This window comes from Lithobates pipiens, unplaced genomic scaffold (genome assembly GCF_037356315.1).
Source record: "Lithobates pipiens isolate NorthernLeopardFrog02 unplaced genomic scaffold, aLitPip1_a1.2 Scaffold_19, whole genome shotgun sequence".
Lineage (NCBI taxonomy): Eukaryota > Metazoa > Chordata > Amphibia > Anura > Ranidae > Lithobates > Lithobates pipiens.
The window spans coordinates 379,054,329-379,081,495 of NW_027507764.1; positions in this window are offsets into that span (position 1 = coordinate 379,054,329).

The following is a 27,167-nucleotide window of genomic DNA, read 5'->3' on the forward strand; positions in this document are numbered from 1 at the left end:
GATGGCTCATAATCTGATGCATTTTTTTTTATCTTGAAACAGTTTATTCCTATCTATAAAACATGTAGAATGTAAAAAAATAGTATGGCTTAACAGAACAACATGAAAAAAAATTGTAAGTATGTATAAACCACTAACAAAATAGTACAGTAAGTTATTTAGTAATGAATGGTGCTGCGCTGTTAAAAGTGTACACAGTGGAATCAGGAGATATATTCCAAACAACATAAAATAAATTAAGTTGACTAAATGAACAGCGCACAATAAAAAGTGCAAATAAGTAATTCAATCCTCATAAACTCCCCACTAGTGATATGTATAATATGACAATCTCTGTATCAAAAAATAAATAACATAAGTGCTCATGATGGGCATTGCAACAGTGCCATAATTATACGTAATAATACATTCATCATAAAATAAAGCAAAGAATAATGGTAAAAATATAAAAAAGGTACAAAAGGTCTATAGAAAGTCCTAGAGCTGTTCTGATAAACAGGATAGAGGAGTTCTGAAACATTTAAATAGTGCAGATATAGCAAATATGTGACAGGTGTCTCTTCATTCCATGTAGTGACACCTCTGTGTGAAATAGCCTTTCACCTTACTGCTGTAAGGTAACAGCATAAATGGAAAGAGCATTACCAGTTGTCTCTGGATAATCCGGCTGTTGGCTCTCAGGTGTATACAATCTTGATTTCCTCTAGGGGTCCTTCTCTCCTTAGCGCAATGATTAACACTCTTTAATAGGTGGTAATTTCTCTACAATGGTCTAGTATTTCTCCCAAGTTTATCCAAGAAGAATGTAGCCGAAGGAAGGGATGCCCAAATAGTGTAATAGTGTTTGGTATGTTTATTTGCAAAACATCAAATTAAAAAACTCACATAAAACATGAAGAAACATAGCATATTGTCCACGAGTGGCGAGCTCGTATTCCCGTGTCACTCCCGGTAACCTGTCAACCAATCCCAACGCATATCTTCACGACCACGTGACTTCATCAGGGATTCTGCCCTAACAGAAATGATGTGCACATCTACTCTAAGCTGTTTACATTGGTGCTAGCATATAACACATCTAAATGTAAATGTGCATTACTTTATCTACTTGCCTTTATTAATTTGCAACAAACAAATTGTGCTATGTTTTTTCTGAGCCCTATTGCCTGATTAGTGCTAAAGTCAGAGGGATTGTTCTCATTCATGCTGTTGGTTGGAAGAAATCTATAATTTCTACAAGACTTTTTTGTGTTAATGTTCTGGTGAGTTTGAATTCTTTATGCATGTTTTGTGGTGGAGCACCATCTGAAAAACTTTCTACTTTCATATTTCTTTTTCCCGGTGATTGATTTTTTTTTTGTGAATATATATATTGAAGAATTTCTGCTTGGACTTTATTTTTACTTATTATTTTGAATTTTACTGTGGAATGCTATATATGAATATATGATTATATCACATATGTTTTAAAAAGAAGGTTTATATATTAGCGCCACAACCTTTTTTTGCACAAAATTATTTCATAAAAAGGTTATTCTGCCACAGGCATTTTTCTTTGTTTTTTAAGCAAAGTTGTCTGATGCATGCTCATCAAACGCTTCATCTTTGTCTGGGTAAGGAATAATGTTTGCTTTAGCAATAAGAAAATATAAATTAGCTTTGATATGCTTGACCTCAATGCAATCGCCAGAACAAAGTACAGTAAACTGGATACAAGATTTTTTGTTATGAGTAATGAAAATATATCTTAAAATAGTTTTGGCTGAAAGCATTGTCTACCACTTCACTACTTCTTCTGCATATCACCACTGTTGGGGTGCAAAATAAAATTGCTCTTCAGAGCCATCACAGATTGCCTTTCCGATTTGTCTGGCTATCATCAGATTTGAGGAAGAGCAGGCAGCTGTCTGAATCTACACTTAATTTTTTGCTGATGCTGACCTCCCCCTGGCTGAAAAATTTATACCAACTATTTGCTGCTGCAGCCTTCTTTTTGTTGCATGGAGACAAAATTTGATGTCTTTTTTTTAAAGGTAGTACCCAGTTTGCTTTGCAGCCCCCCCCCCCCCCCAAAAAAAAAAGTGAAAGTGAAAAAAATATATAAACTTAAATAAAAAGTTAAAAAAATGAAATACTGTGTAAAATAAAATCCACAAACACAACTTACAACACCTCTAGTCTATAGCAGTTGATGTCTTGGTCTGGGGAGGAACAGGCAGCCTATGATAACTTTTTCCTGTTGTCTACCATTCCCTCCACAGTATAATTTTCACCCTTCTTTTGTTGATGCTTGCCCTGCCTCAAGAGTTGTGAAAGGGAAAGCAGCCTTTGTTTTCTTATTGGCCAGCAGTGAACCCCAACCTCCCTCCTCATCACCAGGGCCACACCCATCATCCTATGGTAGAAATAGCAGAAAAACTTAACCTACTGGGAATCAAAATTACAATCCTCCTTCTCTGTGGAAGAATGGCACCGTGCTCTTCGCATCCCATCCACTATCTCCAAAAATATATCCCACTGGGAAACTTATGAAGATCTTTCATAAATGGTATTTCACGCTCGCCAGATTGGCAACCATCTTCCCAACCCATTCCCCAAAGTGCTGGAGAGACTGCAATGAAATAGGGGACATATTTCACATCTGGTGGGACTGTCCAATCATAGCCATTTTTTGGAAACAAGTATCTGTATTTATTATGTCCTTGACTAATAGCTCCCAGCAGCTGACTTCGCGGATGGCTCTCTTTGGTCTGGACCTCCAACACTGGCCCACCACCAGCTTGCCACTTGTACATCATGTATTGATTGCATCATGCCTAGTTCTTGCCCGCACATGGAAAAGTCCACTTCCCCCAACCATTGGTTCTCTTATTAACACCCTAAATGAACACTGTCATATGGAATATCTTCTTTCCAAAACAAATATGACAGAACTTAGATTCAGCAAACATTGGTCTTCTTGGCTAGCACACTCAAGCAGTATAAAACTAACCTGAACAAACCAGGTTCTATATCCAGATCAGATGGAGCCAGAAGTGTAAGTCACTTAGTATTTTTCCCTCCCTTCCTCCTTTCATGCTAGCTAGCTCTAACCCATAAGATACACCTATAAGTATAGCACTAAAAACTTGCAATGCGTAATGTTTCCACGTATTTTCACCCCCCAACTCTTTCTTATCACTGTGATTGTAACTCTGCCTCCTCCCCAGGGGAGGACGCAGAGACCTTTAACACACTCGAAAACCATTTGGCCTAGTCATACAATCACATACAGTCTGTTGTGATGTCTTCCCATCAGAGGGGGGAGAGGGGAGTAGCATCGCGCCCCCCCATGACACAGTTTGTTCCCACTGGGGTCTCTGAAGGGGAAGGGATGCTGCCGGGGACCCCGGGCTCTCCATCACATGACCCGCAGGTACACGCAAGGTGACACGCATCTTCCTGCCCTAAGTATTTGCAGTATAATTGTTTTCCTGACTAACCATGTTATTATTGTTTTGACTATTATTGTGCTATTGTACCTTCACTCATTCACTGCTAACAATGCTCATCGTTTGTACGTTTATTCGATAAATCTCAATAAAATCTTTGAAACGTAAATAGAAATAGCAGAAAAAAGGAGGAGGAAATGACTGCCAGTGCAGTATGCTATACAGGCACCCACCCTGGGGACAGACATCCTATTGCCCTCCAACCCAGCACCCCCTGGTTGCTGGGGGCACCCACAAATGTTCCTCTTATCACAGTTTTCAAACTTTAGCCCTTTATGCCAATATAATTTTGCAAGACAAAGGAAAGAGCACAAATCTGTTTTTAACATACAGTATCTGTTTATAACAGATAAAATGTTGTTTGCATCATGGCTCCTTTTGTTTGATCTTCGGTAATGTCTCTCTACATTAACTCGCTTTTATAAATAACCATACTCTTTATTAACCTAAGGCCACATTAAATAATTCAATAAATAAGACAATAACCCTTTTTCACACCAGAAATAACTTTTAAGGCATACCACCAATCAATTTAAATGTACACACTAATGCAGGCACAATCAATTAGAACCCCTTATGACAATTAAGAGTGCATTTGTTATATCACTAAAGCGTGTACGCACATCAATTATAGTTTGCATCAAATTAATGTTAATGGCACCTCCTCTTTCTGGGTCTGCCAGTGACCCACCTGATGGATTTGCTCTTATGCTGTAAATCAGTAGTAGGTATTATACATGCACCAAAAGATGGGTTAATATCATAAGTTCATTTAATTAATTGTGTTTGATCAAATTAGATACTTTCATTAGCCTGCTTATCTATGAACCCTACATTAATCATCATAATCCTTTTACAAGCTCAGTTGCACGTACTCTGCTCTGACACTGAGAATGTATTCAAATTACAAGCTGCAGTCATGCAGACCTCCCTGTGTAATTAACAGCTAAATGAGCTGCAGATACTTAAGCCAAAAAATATCAAAGTCCATAGTCTGTGGTGTTAAACAGAAGGTGTCATGAGCAAAGCAAAGGTGAGCTCATAAAGGTAATTAAATATTGAGCAAAAGAGATATTGTACGTAAGAAGATACACAGCAAATACAATGACAAATACTTCTTGCTTTAATATCTAAGAACAGTGGCAAATGGCTCACAATAAACCAATAAATGCGATATATATTTGTAATGAGTCTGGAGTAGCAATATGCAAAACTACTTCACTTTTTGGGTCCAGTTAACAAGTTAAGCATTTATATTCTTGCTACTACAATAAGGCCCTGTTCATACTGGCATCTGAAAGAGGCATTAGGGGTGCACTTTTGCCACTCCTTAAATGCTTAACACTACAGTAGATAATATGAACCATGGACAGAGCTGTTCACATTTTGAAAAAATGTAGGGTTTGCATCACATCGCATCACTTTGCAGCAAAAATGAAGCTACATGTCAAGTCTGGAAGGATTTGGAGCTTGTCAACTCTTTCCATTAAAATCTATGGTAATGTGGCATAAACCCGCCTCTAATGTTTACAGCGTATTTAATGACATTTTACAGAGGAGTTTATCAATTATCAATGAGGTTGAAAAAAAAACACTTTCATCAAAAATCACTTGGAGGACATCTGGGGTGCATTTTGTAATGTGCCCTAAACGTGCGTTAAATGCATCAAAAATGTATGTTAGTGGTTAGTGATGGACGAACTTCCGACGGGACGTTTCGCGAACGCGAAATGCGAACGGACCCAAACGTTCGCGAAACAGAACGTTCGCCGCGGGCCCCATTGACTTCAATGGGAGGCGAACTTTGCAAACCTTCATGTCGAATTTGCGGCCACGTGGTAATTATTAGGGGGTAAAACGTAGTCCCACCATCTGGACAATGACATAATACATGTATGAGGTGAATTTGGGATCGATAACTACAAGCATTTTTATTTTATTTGGGAAATTGTTCTAACAATTCAGGACTATGGAGCTAATGAAGGCAATGGAGGAGAGGGAAGGTCAGGGACCAGGGTAGGCAAAGAAGAGGGTGCAGGAGATGATCACCAGCAGCGTGACATACCGGAATGACACATGCACCGTGATAGAGGCATCTGACAGCAGCACCGTAATACAGAGCACTGACAGCAGCACCGTGACATACAGCGCTGACAGCAGCACCGTGACATACAGCGCTGACAGCAGCACCGTGACATACAGCGCTGACAGCAGCACCGTGACATACAGCGCTGACAGCAGCACCGTGACATACAGCGCTGACAGCAGCACCGTGACATACAGCGCTGACAGCAGCACCGTGACATACAGCGCTGACAGCAGCACCGTGACATACAGCGCTGACAGCAGCACCGTGACATACAGCGCTGACAGCAGCACCGTGACATACAGCGCTGACAGCAGCACCGTGACATACAGCACTGACAGCAGCACCGTAAGCAGCCCCAGGAGGAAGTCAGCACAGCACAGGGATGGTGTGATCCCCTCATAATAAGAACCCCCAGGAGGAAGTCAGCACAGCACAGGGATAGTGTGATCCCTTCATAATAAGAACCCCCAGGAGGAAGTCAGCACAGCACAGGGATATCATAAGCAGCCCCAGTAGAAATATGACACCGCTCAACCTCTTCAAAGAGGAGGGTAGGGGCATATAGTACGGTGTGCTTTTTTGGGTCAAGGAAGTGAGCCAAATGAATTAAGAAGGTCTGTGTGCTTGATTAAAAAAATAGTTTATAGACATATACATGGTCTACTGGTCACATGTGTTGAATTCCTCCGAGATCCATGCCTCATTCATTTTTAGAAATGTGAGGTAGTTAACACTGTGGTGAGCTAGGCGAGTACGCTTATCGGTCACAATCCCCCCTGCTGCGCTGAACGTCCTTTCGGACAGGACACTGGATGAGGGGCAAGCCAACAGTTCGATTGCAAATTGGGCAAGCTCTGGCCAGAGGTCAAGCCTGCCCACCCAGTAGTCTAGGGGTTCATCACTCCTCAGAGCGTCCACATCGGCCGTTAACCCAATGTAGTCGGACACCTGACGGTCTAGGCGTTCCCTGATGCTGGATCCGGATGACACCTGTCGATGGGTCGGCTGAAAGAATGACCTCATATCCGAAGTCACCAACACATCTTCAAACCGGCCTCTTCTTGCAGGCGCTGTTGGATTGGTACCCGCAAATCCTTCTCTGGGAGTGGGAATTGCTCCTCTGCCAGCGCACGCAAAAGCAGAATGCAGCATTTCTCGAAGCAAGGCCTGGAAGTGCTGCATTCTGACAGCCCTCTGCGACGGCGGTAACATTTCCGCCATTTTGTGTTTGTACCGGGGGTCTAAGTACGTTGCCACCCAGTACTGGTCCTTGACCCTCATGCTTTTTATACGGGGGTCCCTATTAAAACACTGGAGCATGAAGGCCCCCATTTGCACTAAAGTGGAAGCGGTGTGGTGGCCTGGCTCCTGCTCATCATCCAGGATAATGTCGTCCTCTTCATTCTCCTCTCCCCATCCACGCACAACAGGGATCCCAGAAAGGTTTAAAGCATGCTCTTCTTGCTCCTGCTCATCCGCCCCGGCACCATCCTCCTCTGACTCCTCATCAGACTCCTGTTGTTGACTTGTCTCAGATAGAGTAGCCCCCCCTGGGAATTCATCCAGCATTGCGACTTCCTCATCTTCCCGCTCCTGCTCCTCCACAGCCTGATCAATGACACGACGCAATGCACGCTCCAGAAAGAAGGCATAAGGTACCATGTCACTGATGGCGCCATGGCTGCGACTGACCAGTTTGGTGATCTCCTCAAATGGCCGCAGAAGTCTGCATGTGTCGCGCATGAGCAGCCACTGGCGCGGTGAAAAAAAACCCAGCTCCCCAGAACCGTTTCTTTCGCAGAGTTCATACAGGTAGACGTTAACTGCACGTTTCTGCTGGAGCAGCCTATCAAGCATATAGAAGGTTGAGATTGCGTCGGGCAATCGCAAATAAGACGTCTGACCGGCAGATGGTGTCGCCGCTGAATGTCAGCAAGGCGAGCCATGGCCGTGTAAGATCTTCTGAAATGGGCCGAGATTTTCCTTGCCTGCCGCAAGATGTCCTGGACCCCAGGGTATTTGACAAGGAATCGCTGCACGACCAAGTTTAAGACGTGTGCCATGCACGGCACGTGCGTGATTTTGCCCTGTTTCAATGCGCTAAGCAGATTGGCACCGTTGTCACACACCACTTTACCAACTGTCAAATTGAGCGGTGTTAGCCACTCATCTGCCTGTGAACGCAAAGCTGAAAGGAGTGCCGGGCCAGTGTGGCTCTTTGCTTCCAGGCACAACAGACGCAGCACGGCATGGCAACGTCTCACCTGGCATGTGGAATAGGTTCTGGGGAGCTTGGGCGGTGCAGTGGAAGAGACGCTAGCAGCGGAAAAGGAGGAGGCAGCTGAGGAGGAGAGGGAGGAGGATGGAGTAGGAGGAGGAGAAGAAGAGTCAGGCCTGCATGCAATCCGTGGCGGTAAAACCAAATCTACACGGGTGCCACGGGTTACATGCTTGACGGCCGTCAGAAGGTTCACCCAGTGGGCAGTAAAACTGATATACCTTCCCTGCCCGTGTTTGCTAGACCACGTGTCTGTGGTCAGATGTATCTTGGCACCGACACTGTGTGCCAGAGATACATTCACTTGCCGCTGAACATGGCCATATAGCTCTGGGATGCCCTTCTCTGAGAAATACTTCCTTCCTGGGACCTTCCATTGTGGTGTTCCAATGGCCACAAATTTGCGAAAGGCCTCCGAGTCCACCAGTTTATATGGCAGTAGTTGGCGGGCTATGAGTTCTGACAAGCCAGCCGCCAACCGTTGGGCAAGAGGGTTATCCGGCATCATCATTTTTTTACGCTCAAACATTAGGCCCACGGAAGCCTGCCTTTTTGCAGAAAAATGTGAGCTTGGCGTGATGGAAGGTGGAGTGGAGGACAATTGTGAGGAGAGAGGAGAAGGAGAAGTAGAAGACGAGGCTGGACGGTGAGAGCCTGCAGTGTGGCTTTGTGTGTTCCGTTGCTCCCACTGGGCTCGGTGATGGCTGCTCATGTGCCTTCTTAAGGCGGTCGTCCCTAGGTGAGTATTGGGCTTACCGCGACTAACGCGTTGACTGCAAAGATTGCAGATGGCAACGCTATTGTCAGCAGCGGACACGTTAAAAAAAGCCCACACTGCGGAGCCATGTGCCGGTGTCCTGGGAGCGCCAGATGTGACCGTACATGGTCGATGACTCGCTCCTGATACATTTGCAGTCTGCTTTGTCCCTGCTGTGCAATGTAAGTCATTGCTGCTTCTCCTCCCTATCTGCTGGTCCATATCTCCCTCTGAACTCCCCTCCTCTTCCTCTCTTGTGGGCACCCACGTGACATCACTAGACACGTCATCATCAACGTCACCTTCCCCACCGCTATAAGTAGAGATCTCGGAGTAGGCAGCAACACCGGGGACCAACCTCCTCCTTGGGCTGATCTGGGTACTGGCGTCAGACTGCTGAGTAGCGCTTGTTGCTACCTCCTCTTCCTGATCCAATACCAAGAGTGGCTGCGCATCAGAAATGTCCTCTTGATATGGATCGGAAAATAATTCCAGTGACTCAAGCGGAAGGTATGTGGTGGTGGTGGTGGTGGTCGTGTTGTTGGTGGTAGTGTCTTTGGGGGTGCACATAGCAGAGAGTGAAGAAGAGGGTGCAGATCGAGAGGATGAGGAGGGTGCAGAAGAGTAAGGCTGAGCGAGCCACTCAACCAAGTCTGGTGCATCCTTTAAAGTAATTGAACGCACCTTCTGCAACTTCCCACTTTGGCTCAAGCCTGTTGCTCCTGCCCTACCCCTACCACCCCTGCGGAAGGGCCTGCCTCTTCCTCTGCATGTCATTTTTTAAATGACCCTGTGACAAAACTCTTAGTCCCTATACCGCTGAAGGACTGCTGCAGTATAGGTGAGCGGTCAGCAGTGGTGCACGTCAACCCTATCTATTGTGGACCTATAGCGGTCCTTACAGAACAGCAGACTGTACCGCACTCAAGCCTATGTACCGTAGCACCCTATACCAAGTTACCAGTCCTTATAAGAACTTTTGTGGAACAAGCAGGTTGTGTGTTAGTGATTAGCAGACTGTACGTCAGTCCCTATACCGCTGAAGGACTGCTGCAGTATAGGGCAGCGGTCAGCAGTGGTGCACGTCAACCCTATCTATTGTGGACCGATAGCGGTCCTTACAGAACAGCAGACTGTACCGCACTCAAGCCTATGTACCGTAGCACCCTATACCAAGTTACCAGTCCTTATAAGAACTTTTGTGGAACAAGCAGGTTGTGTGTTAGTGATTAGCAGACTGTACGTCAGTCCCTATACCGCTGAAGGACTGCTGCAGTATAGGTGAGCGGTCAGCAGTGGTGCACGTCAACCCTATCTATTGTGGACCTATAGCGGTCCTTACAGAACAGCAGACTGTACCGCACTCAAGCCTATGTACCGTAGCACCCTATACCAAGTTACCAGTCCTTATAAGAACTTTTGTGGACCAAGCAGGTTGTGTATTAGTGTTTAGCAGACTGTACGTCAGTCCCTATACCGCTGAAGGACTGCTGCAGTATAGGGCAGCGGTCAGCAGTGGTGCACGTCAACCCTATCTATTGTGGACCGATAGCGGTCCTTACAGAACAGCAGACTGTACCGCACTCAAGCCTATGTACCGTAGCACCCTATACCAAGTTACCAGTCCTTATAAGAACTTTTGTGGACCAAGCAGGTTGTGTATTAGTGTTTAGCAGACTGTACGTCAGTCCCTATACCGCTGAAGGACTGCTGCAGTATAGGGCAGCGGTCAGCAGTGGTGCACGTCAACCCTATCTATTGTGGACCGATAGCGGTCCTTACAGAACAGCAGACTGTACCGCACTCAAGCCTATGTACCGTAGCACCCTATACCAAGTTACCAGTCCTTATAAGAACTTTTGTGGACCAAGCAGGTTGTGTATTAGTGTTTAGCAGACTGTACGTCAGTCCCTATACCGCTGAAGGACTGCTGCAGTATAGGGCAGCGGTCAGCAGTGGTGCACGTCAACCCTATCTATTGTGGACCGATAGCGGTCCTTACAGAACAGCAGACTGTACCGCACTCAAGCCTATGTACCGTAGCACCCTATACCAAGTTACCAGTCCTTATAAGAACTTTTGTGGAACAAGCAGGTTGTGTGTTAGTGATTAGCAGACTGTACGTCAGTCCCTATACCGCTGAAGGACTGCTGCAGTATAGGGCAGCGGTCAGCAGTGGTGCACGTCAACCCTATCTATTGTGGACCGATAGCGGTCCTTACAGAACAGCAGACTGTACCGCACTCAAGCCTATGTACCGTAGCACCCTATACCAAGTTACCAGTCCTTATAAGAACTTTTGTGGAACAAGCAGGTTGTGTGTTAGTGATTAGCAGACTGTACGTCAGTCCCTATACCGCTGAAGGACTGCTGCAGTATAGGTGAGCGGTCAGCAGTGGTGCACGTCAACCCTATCTATTGTGGACCTATAGCGGTCCTTACAGAACAGCAGACTGTACCGCACTCAAGCCTATGTACCGTAGCACCCTATACCAAGTTACCAGTCCTTATAAGAACTTTTGTGGACCAAGCAGGTTGTGTATTAGTGTTTAGCAGACTGTACGTCAGTCCCTATACCGCTGAAGGACTGCTGCAGTATAGGGCAGCGGTCAGCAGTGGTGCACGTCAACCCTATCTATTGTGGACCGATAGCGGTCCTTACAGAACAGCAGACTGTACCGCACTCAAGCCTATGTACCGTAGCACCCTATACCAAGTTACCAGTCCTTATAAGAACTTTTGTGGACCAAGCAGGTTGTGTATTAGTGTTTAGCAGACTGTACGTCAGTCCCTATACCGCTGAAGGACTGCTGCAGTATAGGGCAGCGGTCAGCAGTGGTGCACGTCAACCCTATCTATTGTGGACCGATAGCGGTCCTTACAGAACAGCAGACTGTACCGCACTCAAGCCTATGTACCGTAGCACCCTATACCAAGTTACCAGTCCTTATAAGAACTTTTGTGGACCAAGCAGGTTGTGTATTAGTGTTTAGCAGACTGTACGTCAGTCCCTATACCGCTGAAGGACTGCTGCAGTATAGGGCAGCGGTCAGCAGTGGTGCACGTCAACCCTATCTATTGTGGACCGATAGCGGTCCTTACAGAACAGCAGACTGTACCGCACTCAAGCCTATGTACCGTAGCACCCTATACCAAGTTACCAGTCCTTATAAGAACTTTTGTGGAACAAGCAGGTTGTGTGTTAGTGATTAGCAGACTGTACGTCAGTCCCTATACCGCTGAAGGACTGCTGCAGTATAGGGCAGCGGTCAGCAGTGGTGCACGTCAACCCTATCTATTGTGGACCGATAGCGGTCCTTACAGAACAGCAGACTGTACCGCACTCAAGCCTATGTACCGTAGCACCCTATACCAAGTTACCAGTCCTTATAAGAACTTTTGTGGAACAAGTGAGTTGTGAATGTTTAGCAGACTGCAGCAGAAGGGCAGCAGTCAAGTATAATATCCTTTCTATATTTGGAAGAAAGAATATTATACATGTACAAGCCTATTACTGTACCACTGATACCAGTCCTGAAAAGAACCTTTGTGGAACTAATAATAACAGCAAGTCTTTAAAATTACCCTCACTGCCTGACAACACTGCTTCCTTCCTGTCCCTATACAAATTGGCAAAAAAAGAGAACGATTAGTGGTTACTGGAACAGCTCTTTTGTGGACCTTGATAGTAACAGCTAATGATGATGATGATGATGATGATGATGAAAGACTAATCTGGCTGTCCCTGTAGCATACACCGTCCTTTCCCTTTCTCTAAACTAACAAAAGACACTCAGGCTGCTGCAAGAATCAGCAGCACAGCAAACCTATCAACACCTAACACCTATACCAGTCCTGAAAAGAACTTTTGTGTACCAAATAGCTAGTGGTTTATCTCTCCCTACTCCACACAGGAACCTGTCCCTATCGTAACAGAAGAAAGAATGTAAAATGGCCACCGGATCGGGTGTATTTATAGGTTAGGGGGAATGTACAAGTGTCCATGTGCTGTCATGTCTCAATTGGCTGTCCTGTATCACATGATAAACGTGTCACCAAAGGTTAAAGTTCTTGTATACATTAAACACGTAAGTCCGCCGCGGCGAACGACGGAAAAAGGCGTTCGAACGTGCGGACCGCGAATGTTGGAAATTCGCCGCGAAACGACCGCCGGGCGAACCGTTCGGCCATCACTATTAGTGGTATAGGTTTGTTGGTTTGCATTATAACTGTTTGCAAGTGTGAACTTAAAGTGGAGCTTTTGCAAACAATTTAATGTTTTCCTTTGTTTAGAGTCCAGTCTGCAGGATTTTGATTAGCCCTGTTTCACATTGCAGCGATTTGACATTTCAAATTGCATGCCAATTTGGTGGCTATTGCCGGCAATGGCACCATCCATATCGATGCGCCGCCGCACTGATTCCCGAAAGTTGTTTCTGTACTACTTTTGGAGACTTCAGGGTGCGATTTCCATAGACATCTGTGCAGAAATTCACACAGATGTCTCTGAAATTGTTTCCCCCGAAGTCGGGACTGTCGCCTAAGCTAAATTTAACTTCACATGAGGGTGATCTAACACGCAGGTGACTTGAAATAGCATTGGGTCATCGAGTATACTTAGTATCCGATAGAGTGAAAAAGAAACAGTGAAAATCTTTCATTTACTGAAATGCTAAGTCCATGTTTATAAATAATAATATTCAATGAACCTTTTTTTTTGGAAAAAAATTGCATTTATTACTTTTTTCACAGGAACCTGCACATTTAGGTGGAAAGGCAATGTCACTGGGCTACAAGTGCAGTAATCACTGCATCTATGTTCCACTAGGAACTACATATGCAGCGGTGGCAGACAGAACTTGTATTTCATCCATTCACAAATCTCTGAGAATGGAGAATGTATCTGTGTGGGTGTACCCAATTAAAAAAAAATGATAGCAGCAGTGAAGGAAAAGTACATGCAACATGGTACAAAATATGGAAATAGCCTTTAAAGCATCTAAAATGAAACATTATTTTCATTTTGAATAGACTAGAAGAAGATAAAGAAAACATGTCTTTGGGATTTATTTACGAAATGCAAATCCCCTTTGCACTGCAAGTGCACTTTAAGTGCACTTGGAAGTGCAGTCACTCTAAATCTAAGGAGTAGATCAAAAATGAGGGGAAGCTCTGCTGATTTTATCATCCAATCATGTGCAAGCTAAAATGCTGTTTTTTTATTTTCCTTGCACCCCCCTCGGATCTACAGCAACTTTACTTCCAATTGCACTTTCAAGTGCACATGCAGTGCAAAGTTGATTTTCCTTTAGTAAATAACCTCCTTTGTTTGGTTATGTTCTATTTGGTGTTCTATTTGGGAAGATTCCCTTTATTTCCTGTTCTATAAACACAACAGGAAATGAATGATACATTTCCACTAGAATGCCCATAGAGTTCATCATAGAGTTAACCAGCCCTTTCCAAAAGGATACATGAGGGGCATTTGGCTTTTTTCAGTGCAATATAGGGGCTTGATAGCTGCTGATCCAGGACTGATTCGTTTTTATAAATGTGAGCCTATCAAATGAGTCTGTGGACAGGTGCACTCTTTGTTACAAAACCTCTAGCAGCACTGAATGTACGTTCAGAAAGCACGCTGGATGCATGACAGGCCAGTAGCTCAATTGCATATTGAGCAAGTTCTGTCCAGAGGTCCATCCTCAAGACCAAGTAACCCAGTGGATGCTCATTTGGAAAGGACTCCAAGTCTGCTCTTGCCCCTAGATATTCCTGCACCATATAATGCAAACGCTGCAGATGGTTGCTTGAACCTATCAGCCCTGGGCACTGAGGACTAAAAAATTGTTTAAAGGCATCTGTCAGCCGGCCACCTTCTCCAAAATTCTTCCTCTGACCAAACGAAGCCTCAGAAACACGTTGTCCAGCACCAGGAAATGGTAACCTCCCAGGGTCTGCAAAGGCACTACACAAACTTTTCTACAAGCGTCCTAAAGATGTTTCATCCTCTGCTCCCTCTGCAAAGGCAGGATGAGCTCTACAACTTTACCCTTGTAACGTGGATCAAGAAGGGTTGCCAGCCTGTAAAGATCCCTCTCCTTGAGATCACAAATCCTAGAGTCCTTTCGCAGACTGTGCTGAATCGGGGTGCCCATACAGCAAAAGTTTGCAGAGGCATGAGATTCTGAGTTCTATGGGTCACTAAGGATGACATTGTCAGGAACTACGTCCTCCCAGCCACGTACAACTTCTTGGGTTTCTGGGGACTGAAAACCATCCCTGAAAGACTGCTGCGTGTTATCCACATCCATGCTGATACAATCCTTGTCATCCTTCTCTTCTTTCTGTGTGTTTGGTGGACCCGCAGGAATGCTATCTACATAAACCGGGCCTTGAGAGAATAGGAAGTTCTCTTCTTCCTCCCACTCTTCTGTCTCAAGTGCACTGTCCATGATTCCACAAAGCGTGTGCTCCAGCAGGAAGACTAGAGGAACAGTGTCACTGATGCATGCATTGTCACTGCTGCCCTTGTAGCCTCCTCAAATGGTGACAGGACAGTGCATGTATCCTTAAAGTAGTGATCCACACACAAAAAAAATGCAAAAAAATAAAAAAAATAAAAACATTTGGAATTTTTTTTAACTCACCTCTGAATACCTGTTGCTAGGGGGTCCCTTGTAGTCTGCTTCCTTCAGTGCCTGGGCTCCTGACATCACTTCCCCTTCAGCTCCACCCTCTTCCTCCTGTCAGTCATCTGGGCCACGTGACAGGTCCCATATGACTGCGTGATCAATCACGACGCAACGCTCGTGCATGCGCAGTGGGTGCCCGGCTGTGGCTTCACAGTTGCAATGTCGCTGCTGCCGAGAGGAGGGGGGACGAGTGGGGCTTTGTTCCCCCGCATCGCTGGACCCTGGGACAGTTAAGTGTCCGATTATTAAAAGTCAGCAGCTGCACTATTTGTAGCTGATGACTTTTATTTATTTTTTAAGGGAAACTCCTCTTTAATCAGTAGCCACTGTCTTTGCAAAAAGAATCCAAGCTCCCCTGAGCCTGTTCTGGTGTCATAATCACACAGGTACTCATTGATGGCCCTCTGCTGTGTGTGCAGCCACTGCTGCATTGCCAATGTTGATTTTCACCTGGTGGGCATTTCACAAATGAGGCGATGGATGGACAGGTTGAATTCTCATTGAATGTCAGCCAGCTGAGCACTGGCACTGTGGTACAGCACATTCCACAAATTCACAAAAAAAGGCAGAATCTACCAGCTGAAAAGGCAGCAGTTGCAATGCTAGCAAATTGGCCAAGCTAGCATTTAGACGCTGAGCATGTGGATGGCTGGGACAGTATTTTTTTATGGTTCTGAAACTTGGGTAGCAAAATTTGCCTGCTGATATCAACTGGTGGTGTACTGCTAGCAGAATGTCTGCAAGTACTTGTGACACCTATTGCTATACCTTCATTCCTCTCAGTGCAGATTTTTGAGAGGACTGGAGGTATGGTAGGGGTTGAGATCCCAGATGAGGAGCAAGGAGAAGTCTGTATTTCTTTATTATGTGAGTCTTTCAGGTGCTGTTGCCAATGGACTGCATGGCAAGTCCTCATATGTCTTGTCAAGCACGTGGTGCCAAGCAGGCACTGTTCTGGCCATACTTGATCTGCTTCAGACATAGGTCGAAAAAAAGCCCACACCAATGAAATTTTGGAAGTCAGCGAGGAGTCAGCAGTGCTGTGTACCTGTGGAGCTCTGTGGTGTGATGTAATAGAGTGGCTACCCTTAAGCTGGCCCCTGGAGGACATCCTGCCTCTTTGGAGTTGTGCCTTCTCCTCCTCCTCACTTAACTCCTCTAGTCTCTCAGGCACCCAAGTACAGTCAGTGACCTCATAATCCCTTCCCTCCTCCTCACTGGAATAAACTTGGCAGTATGCTGTAGCTGGGAAATATGACTGCTAGTTTCTTGCCTTCTGTGGCAACCCCTCTCTCTAGGCTTACCTTACTCATTTCCTCAATCGGGGAACCAACATCGGAGCCTTCAAATTGCTGTGCATCCTCCAGAAGCATGTAACTGACACTATGGTCAAATAATTCTGGTGACTCCTCCATGAATGATGGTGGGGCTACAGAAGGAGTAACTGTGGATAAGGAGCCAGTGGAATAGTCCACTTTGGCAGCTGCATTGGAAGGCAAACTAGTATGAGCCTGGGTGGCAAAGGATGAGGAGGATGGGGACAGCTTAGTTATCCAATCCACCAACTCTTCTGAATGTTGTGGCTCAATTACCCTCCAGTAGCAGAAAAAAAGGACAAGCGTGCCCCGCCTGCAGAGGATGCCCCATGTCAACGACTACAACTTTTCACTGTAGACACAGAGGCTGCTTGCCCTCTTTTAGTGGCCTGTGAGTGTCTGCCTCTCTTGATGGCCTTCCGGACATGATAGGGATTTTTTTGTTCACATCGCTCTACAGTGTATTATAAACTGTACACTAACTGCACTGTATTATGTCATGTACTCCAGCTGCAATGTATTATATACTGTGTACACCGCCTGAAATGTATTAGAAACTGTGCACACTGTATTATATACTGTGTACACCGTCTGCACTGTATTATGTACTGTACACTGGCTGCATTGTATTATTAAACAGAGTAAACATATTCAAAACATAGCCAGAGTTCAGGAATCAGAACGGATAGTCAGGCAAACTAAAATGTCAGGGAGCCAGAAGGAATGTCAGCCAAGCAAGTCTTTAACAGGAACACAGGGGAGCATCTCTAGAGATGTGACCAAGGCAAAGGCAGAGCTTATCCGGACTGGACGGCTTAAGTAGGCAGGACCAACGAGCAGGATCATCAACAAGTGAGTCACTTGGGAGAGATAGGAGCTGGCAATTAACCGACAGCTGAATGGCCAGCACAGAGAAAGACTGACAGTGCCCAGCCCTGACATATATACTGTATACCGCGCCTGAAGTGTATTAGAAACTGTACACGTAAGAAGGCTGGACGGAGGCTGCCCGCTCGCCCACCCACTCCTCCTCCCGGGCTCACACCAGTATCATTGGCAGGGCCGCCAGCTCACCCACCCACTCCTCCTCCCGGGTTCACACCGGCATCATCGGCAGGGCCGCCTGCTCATCCACTCACTCCTCCTCCCGGGCTCATGCTGGCATCATGAGGGGGTTTGTCCACCTACTCCTCCTCTTGGGCTCACGCCGGCATCATACCGGGCCTCATCACCATCTCGTTGAAGTCTTTCGTGTGCAGTATCTTGGTTTCAGCAGTCATACTTTCGTTGCCGATCAAGTTACTGGAGGCAGTAATTTCGAAAGGGGGCTTGGTCATTCTGTAGGTGATGGGTCGGCCCACCGGGGTGTCCAATGACAAGTTTCCGATATCTAAAAATCAATACTAAATTGAATAAACCACGCTCCTTCCCTAATAAAGTGCAAACATGCAAAAGTGATTTTAACAGAGAACCAACATGATAATATAATAATATGTGTATAAAAAGTCCAAACGCAAAATAAGTTCAAGTAGTGCAAATAGTGAATATTCAAACAATGTATCAAAGTCTTCAGACAATGTATCTACTTCTTCAGATATTGTACACAATCTTCAAATCCCTGCTGAACAGTAGGTAAATGTGAAATATCTTCCTACTCACCAGACTTCCATGACCCCTATTACAGGTAGTCATAAAGCACATCTGGGTATATTCAACAGGAGTTGTGCATAATCCCAATGTTGATCCCAGCATTTACCTGGCCTCCAGGACACACACACCAAAGTGAATTCAGATCGTTTAAGCACATTCCCAGGAACAAAGCGATTTGAAGGGAGTTGTACAATGGTTAGTGGGAAAAATTAAAAAGAAAGCGCTTCCATAGTGAAGTATGTCACAGTTTTATTCCAAAAAATAAAACTGATAAAAACAAGATAAAAACAGCAAATTCTTGCAGCTTCGAAATTGGTCACTGGAAGTTCCACATGGCACCTCATGACAAAGAACTCTCTGAGGATCTGAAAAAGAGAATGGTTGCTCTACATTAAGATGGCCTAAGCTATAAGAAGATTGCCAAGATCCTGAAACTGAGCTGCAGCATATTGGCCAAGACCATACAGCGGTTTAACAAGACAGGTTCCACTTAGAACAGGCCTCGCCATGGTTAGCCAATTAAGTTGAGTACACGTGCTCAGTATTATATCCAGAGGTTGTCTTTGGGAAATAGATGTATCAATGCTGCTAGCATTGCTGCAGAAGTTGAAAGGGTGGGGGGGGGGGTCAACCCATCAGTACTCATTCAATATGCATCACGCTGCAACAAATCAGTCTGCATGGCTGTCATCCCCAAAGGAATTCTCTTCTAAAGATGATTCACATGAAAGTTTGCTGAAGACAATCAGACTAAGAACATGGATTACTGGAACCATACCCTGTGGTCTGATGAGATCTAGATAAACTTATTTGGTTCAGATTGTGTCAAGAGTATGTGGCAGCAACCAGGTGAGGAGTACAAAGACAAGTGTGTCTTGCCTACTGTCAAGCATGGTGGTGGGAGTGTAATGTTCTGGGGCTGCATGAGTGCTGCCCGCACTGGGGTGCTACAGTTCATTGAGGGAACCATGAATGCCAACATGTACTGTGACATACTAAAGCAGAGCATGATCCTCTCCCTTCAGAGACTGGGCTGCAGGGCAGTATTCCAACATCATAACGACCCCAACCATACCTCTAAGACAATCACTGCCTTACTAAAGAAGCTGAGGGTAAAGGTGATGGACTGGCCAAGTATGTCTCCAGACCTAAACCTTATTGAGCATCTGTGGGGCAGTCTACACTAACTACCCTGTGTGTATATATGTATGTATGTATATATATATATATATATATATATATATATATATATATACTAAACTGCCTGCACGACACTAACTTACCTGTGTTCTCTAGCTCTAAATCTCTCAATCTACATGTCACACTACATATGACCGCCGTGTAAGCAGCCTTATATGGCATGGACTTAGCCCCCTGAGCCATGATTGGCTAAAGACACCCTGCCTTTGGCCAATCATGGCTCTCACAGGAGAGTATGCTGTGATTGGACAAAGCATGCAGGTCAAGTACATGCTTTGGCCAATCAGCAGCCATCAATGCACTGCAGCGCATTATGGGGTGTTCCACGGCGTTCAAATTTCATGTGAATACCTAATAAGTTAGCTTAGTTTATGAGCAAATGAACATCCGATGTTCAAGTTTGAACTTATGTTTGTCTCAAACATTGGGACCATCCCTACACAGACCTAAAATAGCATTAAGGAAAACAAAAAGGAAATGAAAAAGAAATTAAAAAAATCTCTCGATAAGAGAGACAATGTCCATTGTAACAGTCTTTGAGATGGAGGGGGAGGGGAATCCATGTTCCAGCACTAAGGGTAGCCAGTGTAAAGAGGTAGAAGCAGTCTCTTTGCAATGCAGCAAGGGAAAAGGACACAGAGCCTCTAAGTGCAGTATTGATGAACCATTTAATGGTAAAAGGCAAAACATATATTACTCACAAAGGAAACATACATACACGCATTTGTAATCATTAATCCTGCAGTGAGATCCAGGGTGGGCCTCTCCTAGACATCCATGTCTCCGAAATGCAGCTGACAGCTTGCATGGGTGGAATCCAGCACTCACAGCCTTTTGGAACAGCGGGTAAAACACAGGGGAGATTGGAAATGACATCACTTCTTGGTGCAGGGTGAAAGGCCATCAGATGTTCCACAAAGTTGGGGGCATGCAATTGTTCAAAATGTCTTGGTATGATGACGCTTTAAGAGTTCCCTTCACTGAAACTAAGTGGCCAAGCCCAACCCCTAAAACCCCTGAAACCCCAACCCCTGAAAAACAACCCAACACCATAATCCCCCATCCACCAAATGATTTGGACCAGTGCACAAAGCAAGGTCCATAATGACATGGATGAGGGTGAAGGAACTTGACTGGTGTGCACAGAGTCGTGACCTCAATCCAATAGAACACCTTTGGGATGAATTCGAGCAGAGCCAGACCTTCTTGCCCAACATCAGGGCCTAACCTCACAAATGCGCATCTGTTGAATGGTCAAACATTTCAGACACACTCCTAAACTTTGTGGACAGCCTTCCCAGAAGAGTTAAAGTTGTTCTAGATGAAAAGGGTGGGCCAACTCAAGATTGAACCCTACAGACTAAGACTGGGATGCCGTTAAAGTTCATGTGCATGTAAAGGCAGGGGCCCCAATACTTTTGGTAAGATAGAGTATGTGACTGGAAAATGCACAACTATCTTTGTGTATAATATGTGAAAATCATTCCACATTAGAACTATAGCAATGCTATGAGGTGCCATGTGCAAGAATCGTATCACTGGCATTTTACCACTCAGAAACAGCAGGACTTTTTTTTATCAAAGACAGTATTGCTATACTATCAGAGTCAGTAAGACAAAAAGTTTAAAAAAATGTAAACGTTTTATATTTTTCATACAAAAAGATGTAATATGAATTTTGCATAGCTCACCTAGTTTGCAAAACATCAAGTATGACACCACCTCAAAAAAAAGTATGTTTGTTATGCCGCGTACATACGATAGGAATTCCGGACAGAAAAGGACCGATGAGAGCTTTTCATCGGAAAATGCGACCATGTGAATGCTCCATCGGAATTTAGCTGTCCAAATTTACGCCAGCCAAAAATTGATAGCATATTCTCAATTTTCCCGACTGAAAAACTTTCTATCAGAAATTCCGATCGTGTGTATGCAATTCCGACACTCCAAAAATCACGCATGATCAGATTCAACTATGAGATGGAAGCTATTGGCTACGGGCTATTGAACTTTGTTTTTCTAGTCCCGTCGTACGCGTTGTACGTCACCACGTTCTAAACGATCGGAATTTGGTGTGACCGTGTGTAGGAAAGACAGCTTGAGCAGAATTCCATCAGAATTCCGTCCGGGAAAACCATCAGAGCTTTTTTCCGTTGAGAATTCCACAGCATAACACATATTTAGGAGACTAAAGACTGGACTCATCAGTTTAACTCATGTCTCTATCTTATCAGGTGTAAGTACCTCTGTATAACTTGGTTGCCCACAAAAAGTAAAAAAAAAATCATGGTCACCCTGGATATGGAGCATCAGTGGTAAAATTAGAAAAGACACTTATGCCGCATACACACGGTCTGATTTTCCGACAGGAAATGTTGGATATTAGCTTGTTGTAGGAAAGTCGGACCATGTGTATGCTCCATCGAACATTTGCTGTTGGACTTTCCACCAAGAAATGTTTGCTAGCAGGTTCCCAAATTTTCCACCAACAAAACTTTGTTGTTGGAAAGTCCGATCAAGTCTGCACACAAAAGTTCACACATGCTCGGAATCAAGTGCGAGCCGGAAGCGGTCGGTCTTTTAAAACTAGCATTCATAATGGAGATAGCACAATGGTCACGCGGCAAATATTGAAATCTCTCAATGCAGCGCATTCGCTTCTTCTTTATAATGCTATAATAATAAAGTTGCTTTGCTGCTGATATTCACAGAGTTCTGACAAACTGATTTTTTATTATTTCTCATGATCTCCTGAATAATATTTGTTTTTGTTGTTTTTTTTTCTCGTGATCTCCAGAATAATCTTATTTTATTTTTTTCTAGGGATCTCCATATTTTTCTATATCGTGATCTCCAGAATATTTTTTCTTTCTAGTGATCTCTATAATATTTTTTGTCATTTTGTGTGTCAAGTTACCACAACACCATTATTATCTTTTATGTTGTAACCTCAAAGAGATACAACTATGATGGGGCACCTTGTTAATTTGACATTTTTGAAATGTACCTGCCTACACACCATCAAATTTGCCCTTTTGAAGTAAAACACATAGCCAAGTTTTTGTCCAAACAAATATTAGGAATTTAATAGGGGTTATAACAAAATACAGAGGAAGGCAACACTGGACAAACAGTTGGAATTGGTGAAGCCTTTGTACCCCAGGGCAGACATTTATTATTTGACTGTCAAAATTGGTAACCTGAGGAGTGCATTTATTAGGGAGCACAATATGGTCCAGGACTCCAAGAGATCGGGAGCAGCAGCAGATGACATATATGTCCCGAGGCTGTGGTCTTACAACTTTGATTTGTGAGTTGGCCCCTCGTCCCCTTGTTTAGGGCCTGAAGAATGATTTCCTCACAGATCAGGCATTGGTCATCAATCACACACAATTTTTAGCTCATGACTGTTGCAAATTGAATGTTAACAAAACATAGAATTTTGGAATTTCAGATCCAAATTAACAGAATTGTGACTGGTGTTTTGTTCACCAATCAGAGGAAGTCAGCACAGCACAGGGATGGTGGGAATCCCTCATAATGGGCACAGCGGGTGTACACTCAGACCCGGGAACTCCGCACAGGGATGGTGGGAACCCCTCATAGTAATACATTTATCATAACGAACATTCATAATTTTTACAAAAAGTTAACAAATCTAAAAGTTAAAAACCCAGGAAGTCAGCACAGCACAGGGATGGTGGGAATCCCTCATAATGATAAATTCATAATAACGAACTTTTGTTATTTTAACAAAAAATTTACAAATCTAACAAAAATTCATACCAATCTGAATTGCATTTCGAACACGAATTCCAAAATACATTTTTTTTTCATCCGAAACTAAACGGAATGAAACAAAACAAATTTTTTGACTGCTCTCATGTCTACTCCATATGCGAAACTTTAACAAAACAGGTAAGTATTCCAGCTTTTCAAAGGGAAAAAATCATGTCTTCAGCTTGGAACTCTGCCAAAATAGACAATTTTGATGGCACTTCCAAGCAATGTTTCATATTACTATTTCTTCCCTCAAATATCTGTCTAAGTATACCTTTTTGTATTCACATAGGGGAGAAAAGAATCAGAACATCTGAGGACACCAGGAACCCCACACCTCCTGAAGAAGGGGGAACAACTCAGCACACAACCTAAGGATGTGCATTCCGAGGTTCAGGAAGTGGTCAAAATGGTGACCCAAACAGATCAGTTTCTGAGACCACAGCTTCAGGTAATAGATGTATGCCTGCATAATTATAATACATGGTGTGTGTTTTTATTTTTAGGTGATGTGGATGTTGTGGAAGAAGAAACTCACTTCAACAGTGAAAGTGCACAAGTCCTCATCAGAGAAATAATGGTGTGCAATCGGGATTTACAGGTCAACCAAAACATCAATGATGTTCAAAAAAGACTGACCAATATCATTGATGTTTTAGGCAAAATCTAAAATCACCAAAAATTTCATTATTGTTTTTCTTTTTTTCAAGTTTTAAAGCAATTGCTAAATTGCCAGTAAATGACAAATTTTGAAGATACACAAAGTGTGTCAACATGTGCTATCTTCCATCATGGGATATCAATGTACGCATTTTGTTTGTACAAATAACTCCCACTGTGCTGTTAAATTTGCCAAAATAAGGCAATTTTAGGGGCTACAAGCAATTAATTCATGGAGTTTAAAAGGATGATTTTTTTTATAATTAAAGCATTACATACATTAAGAAACCAAAACATTGTGTGTGTGTAGCAGACCCATAGTACAACAAAACACGTTACCTGAAGTAGAGATTGTCACCTCATGTATCAAATAAGTTACGTTTGCACTATTGAAGAAAAGGGCCAAAAATAAAAGGCCATTGGAGAACCTAGGAGACAGATAAGAAACACAAGCACTAAATCAAATGAAATATGAGTTTAGTTTTTCACAAAAAATGTATTAGAAATAGCTTACAGATTTTCTGGCATATCAATTGCCCACTACCCACAAAATACTCCAAATAGCTTCACAGGTGCTTTGGGGGTACAAGCCAGGATAGCCAGCTTCAAGTGCCATCATTATTTCCTCCGGTGAGCCATCAACAGTCGCAACTGAGGCCAGATAGTTGGCTGCATTTTTACGCATAAAATTATGTAAAATGCAGCAGCATAAAATGATATGGTTCAGTTTGTATTTGGCCATATTTATGGCCGTTAGAAAAAGATGGAAATGGCTGGCCATTATGCTTAAGGCATTTTCCACCACTTTTCTGCCACGGGCCAGCCAGTAATTAAAAACCCTCTGGCCCGGGGTCAGGGTTCTCATGGGGAATGGCCTCATCAAATGCTCCCCCAGATCAAAGGTCTCATCCGCCACAGATACAAATGGGAGGCCTGCCACGTTATCTGCTGGAGGAGGCAATCCCAAGCTGCCATTCTGGAGATGCCTGTAGAATTCAGTCTGGGTGATGACTCCTCTATCAGACATACGGCCATTCTTCCCCACATCCAGATATAGAAACTCATAAGTCACCAACGCCACTGCCAACAACAAAATACTACTGCACCCCTTGTAGTTGTAGTAGTATGACCCAGAGTTGGGAGGGTGGGATCCAGACATGTTTCCCATATATTTCACCACACAGTTGGGAAAGTCCCGCTGCTGGGTGAATTGGGAGGCCACAGTCTGCCATTCCTGTGGATTGAAAGGAAACTGTGGAGTCAAACAAGAAAAAAAAAATATTATTTTTGCACATAACATTGCAAGCAGATTAAACACAAACATTCTTGGCCAACATAAGTACAACATTTATTTAAATGAGTATTTAAAGTCAAAAAGTATCAGATCCACTTATCAGATTCCTCACCCCCTCTGATGGGCCGTTGTCAAAATCTTAGGGTGGGGGAAGATGTTTTGGACAGGTCTCCACTTCATTGAGAGATGAATGCATACATATTGTGTGTTACTTTGGCCATCCCCTCCTTACTTACACTATTGGCAGCCCACTGGACAGGTAAGAAGTGTCACAATCCAATAATATGAATACACACTGTCCAAATTGAAGCACATTTTTATATTCTGCAATTACCTATCAAGATAATAGGAGAACAAAACTTGAAACAGTACCATTTTAAAGTATTCAGGCAGGCACTTGCACTACATGCTTTGGTGAATCCATCCATAAAATCTGACCACAAAAGAGGTAGGTATAGTGTGTATGGGTTTGGCAGTTAGCAGATAGAGTATTGTATTGGTTGACTTAGCAGTTGGAGGGAGGGAGGGTTCTAAATAAGTTTAGCCCCCCCCCAAAAAAAACTCTTGCACTATGCATGAATTTAAGGACAACATTAACATTTGTACACATTTTAGAGGGTGTTTAGGGTAAACACTACAATGGAGCTGACAAAATACATTGTTAAGTTACTAGGCTAGGTGTGTTGATTAAGTAACCAATTGGTCCATGAACTCCTCCTCCCCCTGTTCATGAACTGGACTTGGGTCAAAACAAGAACTCCAACACCAAGCCCAACAACAGCACAAACTCTACGATGAGTACATAACCACAACATGGCTCGAAAATGGTCAGCTGCTCAAAATGAACTGACAGAAGGCATTTAAAATCAGAAAGGACCTGACAAGTACGAGCTGAAAATCAGAAACAAGTGAACAAGAATGCACTGAAAAACAGAAACAAACTATAAATAGAATGCACTGAAAGACAGGAAAGAACTGACAACATGCACTGAAGAACAGATACGAACTGACAAGCAAAAACTGAAAGGCAGAAACAAATTGAAAAGCAAGAGGCTGAAAAGCGCAAATCGTCTGTGACCAAACGTCTACTAACACAAAATAAAGACAAGATTAGCAGAATGAGCCAAAAGGGTGGTGCACTGGCTATTGAACTTCCTTTTTATTGGCTCGTCGTACAGTAGGTGACCGCTTTATTGTGTCAATCTCAGCGCTTTTATCAGCGAGATTGACACCCTGCAAGCCCCGTCACGGGAGCCAGTGCCGAGCTCGCTCACATCGGGAAAGGAAAATGTGTTTTTTCTCACAGTCCCAGCACGCCCTGGGACTTGACGTCATAAGGGGCGGGGTCACCATGTGACATCAGCCGGTGACCACGCCCCATGCCTATATAAGTGGTCGTGTACCCCTCACACAGCATTACAGTGGGAGAGAGCGTTGTGTCAACATCAGAAGAAAAGGAGAGGGAAGAAGGACGCAGAAGACCAGGCCACCGCTAGCAAAAGAGCTGGAAGAAGATAGCGGAGGAGACGGCAGAAAAATCGGAGAGCGGGAGAAGACGCCAGACACTGGGAGAAGAGGCCGGAGAGTGCGGAGAAGAACCGAAGAGCGCGGAGAAGAACTGGAGAGAGCAAAGGAGTCAGAAGAAGACCCCTGAAGTTCGAAAAAGTTAACTTTTACACAAAAACTGTTACATTTTTTATATTTATTCATACAAAATATGGAAAGTTTAAAAAAATAGGGTTTACATAAACTTGAATTTTAATGCAAAATCAATATGATAGCATTGCTGATTGAAGCTATCGCCATTTTTTACAGGGTCGTTGATTACAGCCAGCAAAAGTTTTTCCAGCATTACTAACTGCAGCCACTGCAGCATCTCCAGAATCACAGATTACCACTGCCCTAAATCACAGAACTCCTACCTAATCACAGTGCCCCTTCCTAATAACAGTTCCCCTGC